We start from the raw sequence: 13,799 nt of genomic DNA, 5'->3' as shown, positions 1-13,799 counted from the left end.
TCTGCAGTCAAAAAATAAGAGGCACAGTTAGCTTATCAACCATTTAAAAGAGTAAGAGTAAAGGAAACACAGGTGAAATACATAGTTGGCCAAACTGCAAATTAAAAGTTACTTACGCTGTGTTCACACAGAGTGACAGCCATAGACTGTATATAAAGATGGATGACATGCCCCCACTTACCCCTGCTATGCCTAAGTGAGGTTAAAATATTCGAGATACGGACATTGCCATCTTGCTCTGGTGATGTCGTTCAGAGCTGGATTGTGCACAGTAGGGATATGCGGGGTAAGGAAATACCCATAAAACACCCATCCGACCAAACACGAGCAGCTCCATTGAATGTGAGCACATGGATTAACTTTCACAGCTGTCAGTCATGGCGGAAAATCCCCTTTTTTTATTTAATTTAACTCACTAAAACTGAACTTACTATAAAAACTAACACTTGAGCATCAGGGTGATGATTATTACCTTCAGTGACAGAAACCATCTTTGGGAAAAATGTATTTGGCGAGTGCTTTGTGTTTTTAGTTTGGCCTATGTCCCATAAACTAACATGGAGGGGCAGGGTCTATGACCTATACTGCAGCCAGACAACTCACAAAAATGCCCTTTAAGAATCAAAGGGAGGGGATTAATGTTTGAGTTGCCAGAGAACTCATTATGCTCTGTCGCTTCATTTGAGAAATACCTGTAGCTGCCGCCCCATCCACCATGCTTTTATCTCCATCCAAAGCAGACAAATTACCAAAATGATCTACCTTAAATTCACAATTTAACTTTAGCTAGCTTGACATCGTCTATCATCCACACTTTTGTCTAGCTTTGTCATCAGCTGCTTGCAATATTATTTTTGTTACAGTGTAGATTAACAATGTTAACTTGGCCAGGTTATTGAATGAAACAATGCCATAGATGTAGTAACCATTTTATAAAAGCGATGAGCCTCTTAAGGCCATAGTCAAGAATAGCTCTGTGTCGTGCCTAACAACACCCCTTAGCTGTTATAAAAATCATTGGAAACTACAGCCTCAAGTGGATTGTCGCTTAAATTAGCAGCACTTCAGCTTCAAACAGCTAACAGCTAGCTTGGTTTGCTGAAACCTGATTGCAGATTAACTACATTCAACAAAATCACAAATCAACAATCACAACAGTCATTTCAGAAGTGCCTATAATGGTCCAACTAGGTCATTTGGGGAGTAGGAAAAAGATTCTTGACAAAAGTATTGATGTAAGTTAGACTGCAACTGATATGAAACGGTGCCAGCAGTGGTTGCTACTGGCAACACTCAACTGACACCAACTGTTGCTGATAGTCTCAGTATTTTCTGAGATCTGAGGACGCAGTGGAGTAAGCAGCACAAGTGAGTCATCTTATCGCACAGGTTGTATATAAAGTCCCAAATTAAAACCATTATCTGCACCATGTCTTTGATAATAAAACCAAAGGTCAGTGCTCCTGAAATGTCAGCTGCGATCACACACTGCATAGTAAAACTGTGTGAGTGCAAAACCTCAAAGTTGATCTAGAATAACTCAATAGGTGTTTACAAAAGTCTATACGGTCTTAATGTTTTCGTCTACAGAAGTATGATGACATTTGATATTCCTAAGAAACCATGACTCTCATGCCATCATCTGACCACTGAGTTGCTTTCTGACAGTGGTGCTGATTTCCAGTATCTCTGCAATTAGGTCTGTGAGCAGAGTGTTGATGATAAACATAGGTATGATGGCAAAAGCTACCTTGATTGTAAAAATTTCTAATCTGCTTAATCTCATGATTTTAGCAGAAGAACTGTTGATTTAGCTGCCCTCTACAAGCCAAGACTCTGGCCCAATCAGTCAATTCACAGCAGGTGTTTCGACTTTGACAGCTGAAAGAAAACACCTGCTTTGACATCAGTGACTGGGGGTGAGGCCAGAGGTGCAAAGTGCTTCAGAAGTTTCACATTATCTATTAGTGACTGGCATTTTATTTAATTTTAGACAGACAAAGGAATATGAACAAACATAAAACAAGGAGTAAAGGACAGTCTAAAGGCTGCATATATAACTTAAAAGAGAGGATAAAGAAATTAATTTGTAAAAAATGAATAAGATTAAAGATTCAAGCAGCCTAGTAAAAGTGGAAAAGAAGTATGAACGTGTGTGAATGTGTGTGTACATGGAAGGAAGCTACGTCAGGGGTTTGTCTTTAAAGCCAGACCAAAGATACACAACGAGACGAAACCCTTGTAGAGTGTTTTAGAGCATTGCAAGTAGTTGCATATTTCAACTTCTCTCGTCATTAATCTTTCGTCTGAACTGGGCTTAAAGGTCATGAATGTAGTGAGGAAATCTTTCCCATATCAAATAAAACGATCCAATTCTACCCAGCAGACTGAAGAATTCCCGTTTGTATTCTGCCACTTTAGCAAGCAGATTCTGCGAGTCTGTGATTGATGGTGAAGAGCAGTCTCCTGAACATGATGGTGTTCTGGGCCTATTCAGTATAGACAGAGGAAATTGTCTATACTGACAAAAATAACAACAAAAAATAAACAAAAATAAAACTAATGTAAAGGGGGACTTCCTGGCCAACAATTGTCTTGATTAAGCTTAACTCTAAACAATCTAGAGGGCTTCCAAAACATTTTGTTTTAATCTTAAATTGAATTAACCTTGTGCAAATAGCCCGTGACATGTACTTTGTGTTACATAAGATGTTTCCTATTCTTTCTTTGTAAATTTCACGCTATAGAGAACTGTGTAGCAGCATAATTTCCACCCTGTGTTATCTGTTCTCATTTTAAAATGTATAAAAAATGGAATTGAGCAGATTTCACTTATTCAGACTTAAACTAGCAGGCAGCTGGTAATGTGTACTACATATTGGTGTTAGTTTCTCGAGAAGCCACTTTGTGAAAACAGACAGTAGTGATCCTAATGATGTGGGCAGTCTATATAAATTATTAATTTGAGGAGAATTGCAATTGCCAATGACAGGAAGACTCCCACAGCTGTCTAAACTAGGTCAGCGAAACTAGGATAGTGGGAGCTCATTGCTATCAGTGGCACATTCCTAAAATCTGTCTAAATGAGTTCAGTCAGTACACGACTAGACGCGTGACCACATTTGTTCTCATGTGCAGTTTGCAGGCAAACAAGAGATAAGGATTATGTGTTGCTGATGTTGTAATAATAATTATTTTTCATATAACTGATGTATATGATTAATAAAAATAATAATGAAAGGCTGCAAAAGCCGTGTCATATACGTTTTGTATCATTATAATTGGGTTTTGTCAATAAGCATTAAAATGTGCTGTCTATAATGTATTGTTAATGGAGCTTAACTAAAGCACAAAGAAGCAGGAAACCTTTTTTTTTATCTTAGTATAAATATTGTGGATTTCTCTATGTAAATAAACACTGAAATTTTCCAGAATAACAACAGCATTTTTATTTATTTACTTATATGAAACACAAATATGTAAGTCATTTTGGAATGCACTGAAAATGACCTATTTGCTTATTTACCAGAAGTCTGCGTGTTTGTTATGCTTAAGTTATTTTACGCTGCCAAACTTCAAGATGTTGTTTCCTGTGCTGAGAGCAGTTACAGGAACCTCACTGAGCTTTGCCAGAGTATTTAGTTTGAAAAGTACAGTGTGTGTGGGTTGGCACTGAAGACGATGTCCAGGTGAACTCACAGCTGCAGTCTGCACTTACTCAGTGGAATTGCTGATGTTTTTATAGCCAGTGACAAAGTCTGACATCAGGCTGAATCAAAGCAAAACACACATATGTCCACCCCTATAACTTGAGCTGAATAAGATGGACTTCTCCACTTTAATAATTTTTGCTGCTTGTGTCCTGAAATGTGCTGCATGATCACTTTTAGAAATAGTCATATGAGCTTCAGAACTGTTGTCTTCCAGATGCCAAGACAGAAAAAACACTCTCTTTTCTAGCCAGTTTGGGAAAAGAAAGTTCCAGAGCTTTCAAGCTGCGTTGTAGTTTAGATGATACAAATGTAAGCTTCTCAAACGACATAAAGACCTGGCTGAAGCTAAACTGCCTCAGTACTGGAATTACTGCTCCTCAAATTAATGTCAAACATTTTCTGGTCTAGCAACAGAAAGTTGCCTTCGAACAGATGACAAATTACAAATATCTGACTTCTTATGAGTCATAGTTTTTGCGTCAGCAGGTTACAAACAGCTGCTTACCATTATTTATATTCTGCTGATGAGTTTTGATTTGTTTATACTTACCTTGATAAATACATAATGTTAACGTACGTCATGCCGTGTGGGATGGGGGTGCCACTTTGTAAAGTTCTCACTTTATTATCTCTATTGCCAAAGTGTTTGCACTCAGTCTAAAGTTTACAGTGTTATAATATGTGAGAGGAGGTAGTGCGTCTAGGTCTGTAATCCAGCCTCGGGCTGCCAAGATACATGGATCTGTGTAATTAATTGTGATAAGCTTATCCAAATACTGTTGCTTGAATGCTAGTATGCACAGATAACACACTGAAATCCTCACAAGATCTGAAAACTTTTAACTCTGTGTCACATCAACGTCACAATCTCTACTGCAGGTTTTATATGCTGTAACCAGAACAAAGATGACACTGATGTGGAATCAAATTTTTCTGATATTGATAATTGTTATTTCGTTACGCTGCGTTGACATCCTCAATCTGACTTTGTGTCTGTGCTGACTGGGGGGGGGGTTGAGGAGGGTTCTGAATTCTCCTAATCAATCACTACAGAGCAACATATCCACCTGAATCTTAAGTCATTTTAACTCCACACTGTTGCACAGTGATCACCCAATTTTACCTTTACAAAGTGGAGCAAAGTGTAGTAAAAACAATCTACATTTTCAGGTGAGATTGAGAAAACATGTCAGTTAGGAACAGCTTCAATAGCAGCATCTATCTTGTTATAGCACTCACATTGTTGTTACTCCTTATTGGTTCCAGTGTATCGAAATTTGTTCCCCCTTCAGTATGGCTTTCATCTCAATTATGCATATCGCCCCCCTCTGTTGTTAAGGTAAGGGTTTGGGTAAGGTTTAGGTAGTAGACAACACATGCAGACAGGGAAACATTCTTTACGCACTGCTTGATAACAGGATGACAATGGCGATAACCCTGCGTGTGGCACTGACTGTCTAATTTAGTCCCACTGCAGCGTTTATTGGTTGCTTTTATTTTAACCAAGAAACTGGTGTTTCATGTTATGATGCCAGACGAATCAGTCAACTCAAACTTAGTGGAGTGAGTAGATTCAAAGTAATAGTAAGGCCCAGGAGGCAAATATGAGCTGATAAGGATCACCTGAATGCTTAATTAAACTGACAAACATGCAATGAATTATACTGAGATCTGCAAAGAAAACAACAACACTGTCTGCCAACTTCAGCCAAAAACAAAAGAGCTGGAATTTTTAGGGCCCGTTATAACATACTCAGAGAACTAAAATACAGCCCCTTGATCCAATGTGACATAAGGTGACTTCAGGTAGCATCAACAGCAGGTCATCAAGTTCAGCAGCTGATATTCACTGCCATGTGCAGAGCGGGGATTGAAATTCTCACACATTGTTGTGAGGCATACCGTCAACATGGCTGTGTGAACTAACCACATCTCTCTGTCACCGACGGAGAGGTTGATGGAGTTGTATGAACAGGTGGGAATGCCTCGAGGGGAGTGCTAACTGGGTCATCTGCCATAAATGCTCCCCCAGAGTTCATCTTAAAAACCACAGACAATATCCTGGACCAGGTCTCTCACTTCCCTCAGCCAAAGCAAGGTAGTATTATAAAATAGAAATATGGTGTTTTTTAAGATCTATTTCTTTTTTTCTCCTGGTGGAAATGTTAAAGCTTTTTCGAAACACGTATTCAAGGAAAATATTGCATTTGGCTGGAATTAGGATCTTTTATTTGTCTGTGCACAGTACATATATTTACATATGTAAAGCATTTATTCTGAAACAAGTGCACTTGAAAGGATGAACTCTGCAACTGTAATAATATATACATTTATTTTAGTTTACTTTGCTAGAGACCATAAAGGAGCCCAGTTAACAGGTGAGGGCAAAATGTACAGAACAGAGTGTCCCAAAGCTTCTGTATGTAACCATAAAATGAACTTTGACTTGTTTGTATTAGTGTTATCTTATCGCAGGCATTATAAATAAACTGATATGATCTCCTTTATCAGTTCAGCTATAGTGTAATTATGTTTATACAACAATCCTCCAGCCAATGTTTCTAACATCTCACTCATGCTGCCCCTCTTTGGCAAGCCATCGAAACAACATTATGACCTCTATAGTGAGAAATGATGGCACTGTGCATACATGTAGGTTATGTAGGTCAGACTGTACCATTGTGGAAAGATTTGTTCTGTTGATACTGGTACACAAACATAAAGATATATAGGTCTTTCCCGTGAAATATAGGGCAGGACAACAGGGGCATCAATCAATATGAAGGGACAGAACATACTGTAGACAGAAGATTGTTCAAGATACACAGAGTTCAACCTTCTGTTGCTTGGTCTTTGTATTGGATAAAGTAGGAACATAAAGCTGAGAAAATGTATGATTATGTGACAATGATCCTTTGTTTTTGCTCTGTAATATCAGTGTTACAGCACTAGAGGGCAGTGCAAGCAAGCAGAAAATACTTGCACTTCAATACTTAATCCATGTGTGATAGGTGTTTGAGTGTGTTTGCAGCAAATGGTGCTGTGTTTTCTGCATACTTGTGCCATCAGTCTTTGGGAAAACTAATTTGAGTTTTAGGTCAGACAGATCTTTCTCGGATTCATACTTTGTTTTAGGCTTCAGGTTAGAAAAAGGTTTAGGTTAGGTTAGGCAGCGTTTTCCAAATGTTGCCTCCTCCTGCATGTTTTAGATCTCTCCCTGCTCCAACACAGCTGATTCAAATGATCAACTCGTTATGGACTCCTGTAGCTGCTTGCTGACAGGCTCATCAGTTCATTCAGCTGTGTTGTGTTGCAAGGAGAGATCTAAACCTACATGCAGAAAAAGTGTCACTCAGGGAGAGGTTTTGGAAATGCTGGGTAAGGGTTATAATTAGGGTTGAGGTTAGGCATTTAACTCTAATGGCTAACATTAGGGTTTGGGCTGTGGAATACACATCTCCTCCAGGTGACCAAAAAGAAGCCAGGGCTGATTACAGCCACTCTAAAGGATTCGAATAGGTCCATCAGATAAAGCATGTTTTTAAATATGCATATAATTTGACATAATTATCAGGATGAATGTATTTTTGATAACTAAAAAACAGCCACTTATTTTTGATCCATGTCATTCATGACTGGACTTTGAAGAGTATTAACTTTGTCTTTAAACTACAGCACAACAAAGTAGCAAATAACAACACGCAACTAAAACAGAAAAACAAGCTGATTTGTGGAAATCTTGTAGCACCCCTGGCTGTTTAAGAGTGATGAATCAGTCAGTCATACAGTTTAAAGCAGTCAATAAAACAGTTTTTTCAACAATTGTGAATCAGTGCAAAATACGACTCAAAATATGAGGCTGCTTGGCCCAGTAGTTTGCGAGATTAGCTGCGGACAGACAGAAACTCACATTCACACATATACGCACCCAGGGACAAATGCTACCAAAGGAAAGATCCACTCCAGGTTTACACCTGGCAGAGATAGTGAGGGTCCTCACAAGTATAGTACAGGGTTGTGTGTTTGGGCACTGCAACTTCATCACAGCTATTTCTAGAAGTTTGAAAGTATCTTGTTTTAATATATTTCACGTCCCATTGTAGTGACAGGAAACAATTTGTGGCCATCATCGTGCTCAGCCAACCTTAGCATTTCTGTTTACAACATTTGGTTGTTTTGGTGCACTGCAATGCAAATTAGGGCAATGTAGGTACGAAGAGTGTAGATAATGAAGATGCCGTGCAAAATGAGAGAGAAAAAAAAGGAAAGAATGTAATAATAGAAAAGGGAAAAAGGATTTTATTGCTTTCATAGCTTTCTTTAATATGTAATTTATTTAATTAATTCAAGCTTGTCTTTCAAGCATCAAAGCAACCCAAACAGATGATAGCTATTCTGCATTCATGTCCAGTATTGATTTGACAGATGCTGTCATGCTGGGGAAGTGAATCCAAACAAGCACAAAATGTTTTCAATGTGGTATAAATATTTAATTGAAATTCATATTAACAGCTTTGCAAACTGATATGCTCACAGTTGAACAGTCTGTGGTATAAACGTCTAAATCAAAATCATTTCTTGGTGTTTCAATAAGTAACATAAATTATTTCCAAAATTGGTAGTATGTTTTTTTCTTCAGATGCATTTAAGTGCTCTGTAGATTAGGATAGAGCCACTGCTTTACACCATGGCTATCACTGTGCATCATTTCTTCACTGCTGCCTTCTCCTATGTGCATTTGATCCTCTGCCTCTGGCTGTGATTGGCTGAGACATCAGGGCCAGACAGGCTCAAATCCTCCTATTGGTTTGCGAGATATGGCCCATAATCCTAAACTTCTCTCACCCTACTGAGGATTAAATTTGCTGTCCAGTCATCTTTAAGAAGTGTGCCCCACTAGTTAGGCTCGGATTGGGGAAAAGTAAAGCGCAAACTCTTTACAGGCAATCTCTCATCACAGGAACATACAGCGCCGAGCCCGAGTGGGGAGCATTAGTTGGCTGTGAAGGAGATTCAGGCCATGAGTTAAGCTAGGGAAGTAATTACCGTTGTCAGGAAACTGAGGTCTGAACTCTCTTCCCTCCGACTGTCAAGGCTCGGTCTCACGCACTACGGGTGCTCTCCCATACCATCTCCCTCGCTATTCAACTTTAATTCAATGCTTTCACTCTTTTCCTTTTTTCCCTTCAACATATCTTCCTCTATGTCTCAGTTCCTGGCTAAGGAAACCTGTATTGACTCAGTACCTTCCACTGTTTGCCCTCAGCTTTGTTTTAGCTTGCTTTCCATCAGGACCCAGGCTTTACTCTTCACATATCTCCCTTTGCTCTCAGTGGTGAAACATTTAGGACCATGTTTTGTCACTCAGAGGAATTTCCTGCAAAGATATTGTTGAGCTTTATCTTTTGCTGCCCCTTAATAAGACCCAAAGTGCTTAAATTCATACATATAGCTGCACATTCTGCGATGAAGCTTTTCGCATTTAGATTTAAAGAAAACCTTTCTGCTCCTCTGAGGCAAAGAGGAACCTTTGAGCTCCAGTTAAATATAGTCTTTGGACCAAATATGTGCAGGAATTATATATTGAAACTAATTGAATGCTGTGAATGAACCATGATCTCCATGAATCCACAATGTAGATGTGGACTGTATTTTATATTCAGACCACAGCTTCAGTTAAGTATGTGGAAATATGATATTTGAAAAAAAAGAATAAAAATCGCAATTCTGGCACACACACACACACATACAAAAAGAACTATTTAAGTGTTCCCATTTATGATTCACTTGTCCCTGCAGCCAGTGTTTGAAGTGCTGCTACTTTGATTTCTTTGCTTGATCTCTCCACGTTTGTTTCCAGCTTATTTGAAGTTCAAACAGATTTGTGCGGATGTATTTTCAACAGCAGCATTTAGTTATTGCTCCTAACGATGTCTCAGTGAAGGCATTTTTTCATTACGGCCTTGCTATCTTCTGGGAAACATTACAACTAAATAGGAATTTGGGTTGCAGCCTACGTTATGGTAATTGGTAATGTGTTAGACACAAAAAGAGGATGTTTTTGTAACACTCACAGTCTCAGCTTTGGACGGATATTTTTGTTTGGGAACTGGAAAAGGGCTGGAAAGTGTTTTAAATATTGCAACATATGTGGGAAGAAAGAAATTACGAAAAGCTAGTCTTGTTGTCGATGCTGAATTTGTAATTTTGTGGCAGTGGAGCCAGACCTACACTCACAGCTCTCACCTTATCCCTATAAATAACATCCCTTAAAACCGCCTGTAATTCCAATTATGAACGTTTCATTAATATGCATGATCGTAGGGCTTTAGGCATGTCTGAAAATAAAATCTGAGGTGTTGATTAATGCGAAAACAGTTTAACCACATTCACATCGATATGTGCACATAATCACTCAGCTGTGCCTCTGCTGCCAGTACAATCGTTTGCAGGAACATATCACGAAATGGAGCAAAATGGTAATAGCAATCAATAGAGAATTGATTATCTTTAATGGAAGCAAAATAAATGAAACAGCCACAGCTAAAAGCATACGATAAATGATCTGCCACATTTTAAAATTTGTATAATCTCGCACAGTTTAGAGACTTCGGTTCCAAACCAGGGTCAGGTATTTCAGACATCTAATCTATTTCACTGGCTGCTGTTTATCCATGCACACACAAAGACCAGACACACAGCCCTAAAACTGACACACACAGTAAACCTTTGAATGTGTTCTAAATCACAGTTGTGGACATAAATTATGTAATGTATCACGTTTCTTTTCTATGAATTGGATCGTGTGACAATGACATAAATTAAACATGCTGTTTTGTGCATTTACAAAAAAATGAATTCTGGGGATCAGTTTTTTCAGTCTTTTCAGTCTGTTCTCTCTCTTGTGTTTATTACTTCACAGGACAGGAACAGGTTAAAAAAAAAAAAAAACTTTTGCCATGACGATCTTTCAGTTTTTTCATGCACTCTGAACACAAGCTACATAATATATTGTGTGTTGGCAAATTATGTAACATTACTGTCACATCTTTCTTGTGACCAGAAAAATAACAGCTAACATTGACAGAGGTAATACTTATGGCAGATTAATACTAACTAAATACATTAAAATACATGAGAAATAACATACTTGACAAAAAGGTCTAATAGAATAAAATCATGAAGTGATGACATTTTATATCCAAAAGGTCAAAGGTCAACCTCAGTGTGACATCATATTGTTCTTCAAAAATCCTTTTCAGGCCATTATTTAATGTTTTAACTTGACTGGTTTACAGAGGCATATAACCACAAAGCGGTAAGTCTAGTTTTGCCTTGCTTGGCTCTCAGGGCGTCTGTACAATCTATGATGAGTTGGGGAATTAAAACTTTGTAACCAGAGTAGGGGACAAATCCACCCATTTATGTATGACTGCATTTAAATTGGAAATGGCAGAAGCACTCTCCCTGATTGACCAGCCTTAGTGGCCTGTGTTTAGGAGGAGGCTGCTCACTGTCCCCCATGTGGATCAACATTGATTGGCCCTGTCTGGCTTTTAAAGTCCACCTCCTCTTAGTTGATTACATCATATCCCTTAATGGAGCATTAGAACAATGGGTATGTTTATTTACAACTTTCCAATTTCTTTTGTTTTCCATGTGAGTGACACGGGAGATTAGGGTAAAAATAATTTTCAAACCAATCTGGACGGAGTGAAACGGCCCCTGAAATCTGCTGTGTTGTGACAGTTTAGTGACTGATTGACGCTGTTGATGAATGCTCTCTGTTTGCTCCTGAGGCAAGTTGTAGCACTCAGCATTTGTTTGGCCAGTCAGAGAGGATGCATGTCCTCAGTGGCAGGCTAAGGGCGAGCACGCCAGAAATTCTGTGTCCACACCACAAAGAAAACCACACATATTTTTTTTTTCATTAAGATGGTGACGTATCTACATGTAAGAGTAATTAAGGCATGAAGTATTTGGTACCACAGACTAAGCCCCTTGCAGTGGAAGCACTAATCCAGGGTTAGCAGCTATGTCTACTTGGCCACATTCTCTGACATGATAATACTTGAGCAATTAAGACTAGGCTGTTTCTTGCGTTTCCATTCTTACAAAAAAGATTTTGCCTCTAGAGTAAATCCCACAAGCCCACAACTAAAACGAAACCTTCTGCACTATGCAGCAGGGTTGTATCTTGCGTGACAGGATTAAAAAAAAATGTTGGAGAACAGAGCGCTGCAGCTACCGGGCTCTGTCACTCACTGTTAATTAAATCCCATCGGTTGTTCCATGGAGAGGTCCTTATCTTTTTTGGACAAACACCATTAGACCAAACACACAGACAACAGAAGGTGGACGCAAGTCCATCCACATGCACGCTAACACTAAATTTTCAAAGGGAGCACTCGCTGTTATACTAAATGTATTTTTATTTTCTCATGCGCTTTGTTATCTCTAATGAATTCTCAGGTCATCGAAAGAGAAGCAAGCTGCCTGAGGCTGTTTTTAATAGGAACAATGTATTGTATAATTTCCCGCATTTTAAATGGTATTGGAGGAACAAACTTAATTGTAATTTGCTTTTGTACTCTATGTGCATGTGTGTTCCAGTGTGTGTGTGTGTGTGTGTGTGTGTGTGTGTGTGTGTGGAAGAGAGAGGGAGAGAGAGAGAGAGAGAGATCCCATCAAGCAGTTCATCTGGAGGAAACATATTCTTCCAGCCAAAAAGAAGATAAAGATGCTATTATAGAATCTATGTGTGTAGACATAGAACTGAGTTTTAATGAAAACTGAAGACTCCTGTAATATAATAATATAATATAAACTGAACTCAGTGTGTATCATTCTCCTTTCTGCATACTGTAGGTCTCCCTTGAGTCTGATTGCCAAAATGATTGGCTTCTCTAATCAAATCTTTCCCCGGATAATTTACTTCAATTTGTAATTCTGTAAGTGAATTTGGAGAGGAAATATTGTGATAGGAAAGGCTGCTCTTAATGTACTCCCTTGGGTAATCTAGTTTGTATAGTTTCTATTGGTGTTATTGTCTCAAATGCAACAAACGCACTTCGATTCTTTTATTCATCAAAACTTGTGATCAAAATGTCTGAGCATGAGATTCCTTAAAGATTCGAGACATACGAGCAGCGTTTTAAGTAACTGGCTCGCTGTGAATTGTGCATCACATCAGAGTGCGACATGCATCCTGATAGGTGTCAGAAACCAATTATGCACTCCTCTGGGATGAAGTTTGAATTTAAATTCACTGAATGCATTATGTATGTTTTTCGGAACACTTTAATTTACTTGAGAGTTGACACAGGGACAGCTGACAATTTCATCTGACTATCAGTCAGACAGTTTGAAAACCTTGCCTTTTTAGTTTTTTTTTTATCCCTTCTGAATAAAGATTTTTTTATGATTCCTATATACTGTGAGTTACTAAAATGTTTCAGGCCCTTAGTGGAAGCTTCTTGGAAGAGACCACAAAATGCCAAGATGCTAAAAGTGTAAAAACATCCTCACCTCTCACCTCTCTCCCTGTGTGGCTCAACTTCTACTGTGCTAACTTTAGTAACAAAGCAGACTGGTGTGCATTTCCCCCAATGCCACTTTGGGGGAGGCTGTGTGGGGTTGCAGGTGGCAGTGGGATTGGGTGACTTAGAGATCGAAGGTCAAGACAACTGTGACAGATTCCCAACTGTGAAACTGTGTCTGGGTGCTCAGCTAGTTGACTGCAGGAGCAAAATAAAATGCCACTTTATTGAAACAGGACATTACTAGACAGTTAAGGAGGTGAATGATTAGCGCATAAGAGGGTGTTTACGTGTCTGAGTGTGTGTATTTGAGTGCATGCACGGATTTTATGGTTATGAGCTTGTTTGTGTACATATGGAGGAAGCGATGTGCTGCTGGGTCACCCAGTGTGACAGAGAAACTATTTGAGGCCTTTGCCTTTGAAGTCTGTCCAACAACACAGCGTGATCTTCTTCTGTGCGCTGTTGGGCTGCCGGTGGTGTAGTGGCAAACATTTCTATGCCGCCCTCTCATTTCCTATCACATTCATGCTGAAGCTTGAATTTC

Source organism: Plectropomus leopardus, chromosome 8 (genome assembly GCF_026936395.1).
Source record: "Plectropomus leopardus strain MGB_pleo_1.0 chromosome 8, ASM2693639v1, whole genome shotgun sequence".
Taxonomy (NCBI): Eukaryota; Metazoa; Chordata; class Actinopteri; order Perciformes; family Serranidae; genus Plectropomus; species Plectropomus leopardus.
This window is presented reverse-complemented; position numbering follows the sequence as displayed.